Source organism: Garra rufa, chromosome 16 (genome assembly GCF_049309525.1).
Source record: "Garra rufa chromosome 16, GarRuf1.0, whole genome shotgun sequence".
NCBI classification, from domain to species: domain Eukaryota; kingdom Metazoa; phylum Chordata; class Actinopteri; order Cypriniformes; family Cyprinidae; genus Garra; species Garra rufa.
In genome coordinates this window covers 20301737-20307736 of record NC_133376.1, presented here as the reverse complement: position 1 = coordinate 20307736, position 6000 = coordinate 20301737, and positions in this window count along the sequence as shown.

Below are 6000 nucleotides of genomic sequence, written 5' to 3'. Positions count from 1 at the left end.
CATATTTGAATTATACAAAATTATTATTCAGTGAGGCCCATATTTAGTGGTATTTAATTTTTGACAGAAATGTGTGTGTGTGTGTGTGTGTGTGTGTAGGCTATATATATATATATATATATATATATATATATATATATATATATATATATATATATGTGCTTCCGATTATTTTTTTGTAAAAAGTGTAGACCCGAGGTGTGAAATAGTGTATTTTTGTGTGCAAAAATATGAAATATGTAAAAATTTGATGACTCAATACGTGCAATACACCTTTATTCCTCGAGGTGACACTGTTTGATGGACGATACTAACGTGATGTTTTACACATGAATATAATCAGAAGATATTGAACTGTACTGCAGAACAATTACCATACGCAATAAAATATAAATGTCATGATCGGGAATTAGGGGTGGGCGATATGACCTAAAATTAATATCACGGTATTTTTCATCTTTTGAACGGTGACGGTATAATATCACGGTACTACTTTTTTTGGTACATTTTGGGAGGAGTAGCCTGTCCTGTCCCTTTAGTATGTGAATAAAGTTAATAATTTTATAATATAATAAGTAAATGGTAGGTATCCTTATCAAAAAGAGACATGGGAGAGTATTATGCATTCTCAACATATTTATTTTGCAAAAAACCTAAAGATCTTACTTAACAGTGTACAACAAAACAAAAATTATTTTTTATTGAAATTTAATTTCTGCAATATTTAAAACCTTTAAATAACTGGGGGTAATCAATCCATGGCAACAGTTTAAAAGTAGACCAATTATGTGGGTAAGAAACGCGGACTTGGCAACCCTGCATCCAACACGAGCTGCTGGAGTTAATAAAGTCTTTGCACACATGAGTACGAAATTTTCGTCTGAGATTTTTGCACGTTAAAAAAATTACAGGTTATGTTAATCAAGTTTACACACTGCCTCTGAAACGTCCGTCATAAAAAAAAAAATTGGATCGTGTTTGATTTTCTGCATTTTCGCATCCATAATAAGCATTTTGAGAAGGATGGCGAATATGAGAAAAAAAAAAAAAAACGCATACGAAAATCGGACTCGGTGTACAATGACCTTTAGATTTGAATGATCACAGGTCGAAAGTAAAGAGAGATGACAAAAATAGACTGGAGGATTTGCTGCAATCTTGTACTCACTGACATCTATTGTGCTTCTCCCTTTACACAGAGTGTGCGTTATCGCAAAATCGAAAGTAAAAGTAAACAGCGCAAGTTCTCATTTAAAAGCGATTTCTATACCCTGCATATTGAAAGTGCGAAAATGATATACAATATTAGTTCGCCTCGCGCCCGCTCAATTTGTGATCCGCTGTATAAATCCCGTATAAAATGTCCCGGTCATCCCGATTGCCACTCCGCCCCTGGTATAGGCTTATAGGCAGGCTACAGGCCCGACCTTTCTTCACGATGTTTCACCACCAGTCGTTTAATGGCCACTCCCCTTTTGCCTACCACGTGCAAAGCTGATACGAATATGTTTTACTTTTTTATTTACAACAAGAAATTTAGTATAAGAACAGGTATTCAGACCACAACTGAACGTTTGAAGAAAATTTAATGCCTTATTATTTAGAATTAGCTATTATTGATGTAAATGCAGCCGTTCAAAGCACATAATTGATTTATCACGGTATTGACGGTATTAGAAAATCCATGTCGTGGCGCAATGTCACACCAGTGCTGACCATGACACCGGTGTACCGCCCACCCCTATCGGGAATATGCCGAATGTACTGTGGAGGTGTGCTCTGAGGATTGCATCTGCTCAAATTAAACCCATCTAAGTTTCAAAAGGTAACGAAATATGTTTATTTTATTCTTCTGTACTGTTCTTAAAATATCAAGAGAGCTATTGCAGAAGTTAGATCCATCCGTGCTATATATCGGTCAGTCACCAAAGACCCGAATATATAATAATGTACAGTTGCTTCATAGCATACAGCTGAGAGAACGTCCTTCCGAAAAAACCTTTCAGTAGACAAAAACTCCATTAAACAGCACTTTTATATAGTGCGTGCCACTGTGAAAACTCTGTCCCTCATAACCTTGTTTTCATCCGCGTTAAACTCAGTATGGCTTATTGATTCAGGTATACTGTTTATTGAAGGGCTCTCAAGTTGTGGAAAAAGTTTGGAGTGAGATTTTATCTGTTAGGGGGAGGAGCCACTCAAATATTTGCAGCAGCGGCCCCTCGGCCCCACGCAATTCTCTCCAGTTTTTGGTAAAAGTTCAACTATCTATTGTTCATAATTAACCAGCACAAAATAAAAAAAAATAACAACTGGTAGATCTGATAAGTCAAATTCATAAAAACAAAATGTTTTAAATATTTCAAAAATGCATATGTATCAAAAGTAAAAAAATAAATTTGGCCCCAAACGAGCAAACTAAACAGCAGTGCTCAATGCACATACTGTAAATATACAGGAGGATTGCAGAACTTGCTCATAGCATGTATGTCAATCTGTGTGTGTGTTTGTGAAAGAGAGAGGGTACATATTTCAGCTTACTAATGTCATTTTGTATTTCAAGTGTTTATTGCACACTTTGATGCCTTGATGACAGTGGTAGGGGCTTGAACTTAGCTAGAGTAATTAGTTACATGTAATTGAATTATGTAATTTAATTAAAAACGACATTTAACTAATCTGTTACAGTTACTGAGAAATAACAAATATAGTTAAATTACAGTTACTTTTAAAAATGTTTACAATTACAAAGTGGGTTACATGTAAATATTTTGATTGATTGATTTCCCAAATCGCATTGACTGCTTTAAAATAAGAGACACCAATGTTTAAGGAGTTAAACAGAGGTGCTAAATATTTTGTGGTGGCTGTGCTTTAAAATTAAATTATTATAATCTTAATTCAAGTGATGAAGGATTTTGTAAAATTGACAGTAATTAGTGTTGAGTGCTAATGTAAGGTAAACCTGCCTGCTTAAAAAGTTTTTAAAAGGATTAACAGTTGAAAACATTCCTTAGAAATTTAGTAATCAAATGTAATATTACATTACCTCTAAACCAATTGAAATAGTTACACTACTTTTAAATTACATTTTAAATAGGGAAATTTAATCTGTAGCCTATTACAGCCTATTTCCAAAATAACCTTCCCAACAATGTTGATACATTTGTGTTTTGAAATATATAAAACAATTGATTTTATTTGGATGAATTTGTCTGTCTTTTTAGCAGATTTACCAATTATCTTGTCTTTTCCTTAATTTCAGGCCCACAATTAGTTAAAGCTGTTTAAGAACTAATAATTTTGCACAAATTTGGCTATAATCCCCAACATCAGTTCTCACTATCTTTGATCACAGGCAAGTGATTTTGTCTAGGAATCGTAAAATGGAAATAATAAATAAATAAATAAAAATAAATATGAAAAACCCTGCTGCATTTATTTAGTTTATAGTAAATACAAATGGCTACGTCCGCTCCGAGACCGCAACGCTACCACCTCCTCAACTGTACTAAACGCTTCCACTGCGAGAGAAAGCGGCAGCCCCACAACGATTCCACCGCTGGCCTTGTCCCGGATGTGCGCGTCTACGTTGCCTAGTGACGAACGTGATTGTAGCGGGAACACGTAATGTACCAGAAAACAGCTAATTCTAATTTTTTGGCTGGTAGGTGCCATTTAACTCTCAAGACAGCTATGAGCTTGGCAGAGTACTTCTCTCTGCAAAGCCTGCACCTCCTCCATTAACACCATATAGCGGGACAAGTTATCCCTTACTTTTCAGCGTGAGAAATACAAGGTGTGGCGTGAGAGCGTGTGAACTGGTTGAAATGCGTGTGTCTCACGGTGAATGCATGAGACTTGAGAGCCCTGATTGAAATGAATTCTTCTTAGAGTAAATATTGTGTTCTAACAGCAGAATCTGCATCTAAACACCAGGTTTAGCTCTTTGAAAGGCTCCTTATTTTCATACTGCTTAGTTATGACAGCGTTAATGAAAACAAATGACAGCTTGGGTCACAAGCACTGTCTTGAGACATAATAAGTGAGAAAGAGAGAGGGAGGGGACATGAGAGACAAAGAAAAGAATTGTAAGAAGAAAAAGACACAAGACAGCAGAATAGTCTTATTATCTGGGGACATGTTACAACAAAACCATGTGAAGCTCAGCACGGTTGTATTCCACTGTAACAGAGATAAAAATGATAGAATGTATGAATATCACTCGGTGTTGTTTCAGTACATAGTAGCAAGTTTCCACACTGTAAAGATTTTACAAAATATAACATTAATTTCTTATGAACTGTATTTAATATAAATCATGCCGAGAACTGCTTGGAAAAAGTACTGTGAAATTACAGCAGTTGGTCTTAAAATACAGTGGAAATTCACACCTTTAGAGTGCAGCGAACAGCTCAGTGTTTACATAAGGACAGTATGTGAAGCGATCAGGCTTGTTCAGAGACAGTCAGAGAGACAAAAATCCACCTCTGTGATCAGAGAGTAACATTCTGTCCTGTTGTAAATAGGTAGCCCAATTTTGTGTTAGGGACCTGACCTGAATTGGGTCTATCATTATGACCACTGGTCATGACTCACTGAAAGAAATAGAGAGCTAAAGATATTAAGGTCTAGACAGGCATTGTTATCTCAATAGCTGCTGTAGGACACACAATATGAGCGAGGCTATTTTAAAAATTTTACACAGAGTCCAAGAGAGGATAGAAGTGCTATGTTGCATTTGGTTCAAACTAACTATTGAAAAGATCTGACACAATGAACATAAATCAGACTTTGTTGTATTTCTCTCTTGAAGTGTAATAAATAATTTTAATGAATAACGACTTAAGTTGGTCTGTTGCACAAATCTATCATGGCTTCAGATTTCTTGGAATATAGCAGCATTTGTTTTTTTCTGTACTTTTTTTTGTAATTTTGAAGCTTAAAGAAGTAGTTCACTTTCAGAACAAAAATTTACAGATAATGTACTCACCCTCTTGTCATCCAAGTTGTTCATGTCGTTCTTTCTTCAGTCGTAAAGAAATGGTGTTTTTTGAGGAAAACATTTCAGGATTTCTCTCCATATAATGGACTTCTATGGTGCCCCCAAGTATGAACTTCCAAAATGCAGTTTAAATGCAGCTTCAAAGGGCTCTAAATGATCCCAGCCGAGAAAGAAGGGGCTTATTTAGCAAAACGGTCGGTTATTTTCTAAAAACATTTACAATATATATACTTTTTAATCTCAAATGCATTTGAGGTTAAAAAGTATATAAATTGTAATTTTTTAAAAGAAAATAACCCATTTTTTTGCTAGATAAGACCCTTCTTTCCTTGGCTGTCATCGTTTAGAGCCCTTTGAAGCTGCATTTTGGAAGTTCAAACTCAGGTGCACGATAGAAGTTCATTATATGGAGAGAAATTCTGAAATGTTTTATTCAAAAACCATAGTTTCCTTACAACTGAAGAAAGAAAGACATGAACATCTTGGATGACAAGGGGGTGAGTACATTTTTTGTACATTTTTGTTCTGAAAGTGAACTACTCCTTTAAGAACTCCAGACCTACACTGTAAAAATGTGTTTTTTTTTAAACTGTAAATAAAGCAAAGATGATTGATTAATGGAGTAGGCTTTAGTAGGAAACACTAGTCCATTCTGTTTTAACTGTTCAATTGTGTTTCTGCAATGGAATAAAATGGTATTATCTCAGAATTTTGATTAATTATTTGTGACATTTCAAAGCAAACTTTATTTGAAACTAAAACCTACACCATTTTGTCCCCTAGTGCAGTGACTTCCATCATACTGGAAGGAATGGACCTACCGTGTTCCACAGAAGCAAAAAAAAAAAAAATCAGGTTTGAAATGATGGCAGAATTAAATTTTCAGATAAACTGTTCCTTTAAGAATTAGTTCACAGCCTTTCATTAATTAGCAAACTATGTTTTTTCCAATGAGTTTTCATCTTCTTGAAATTGCAGGTGGATTCAATGTGCAT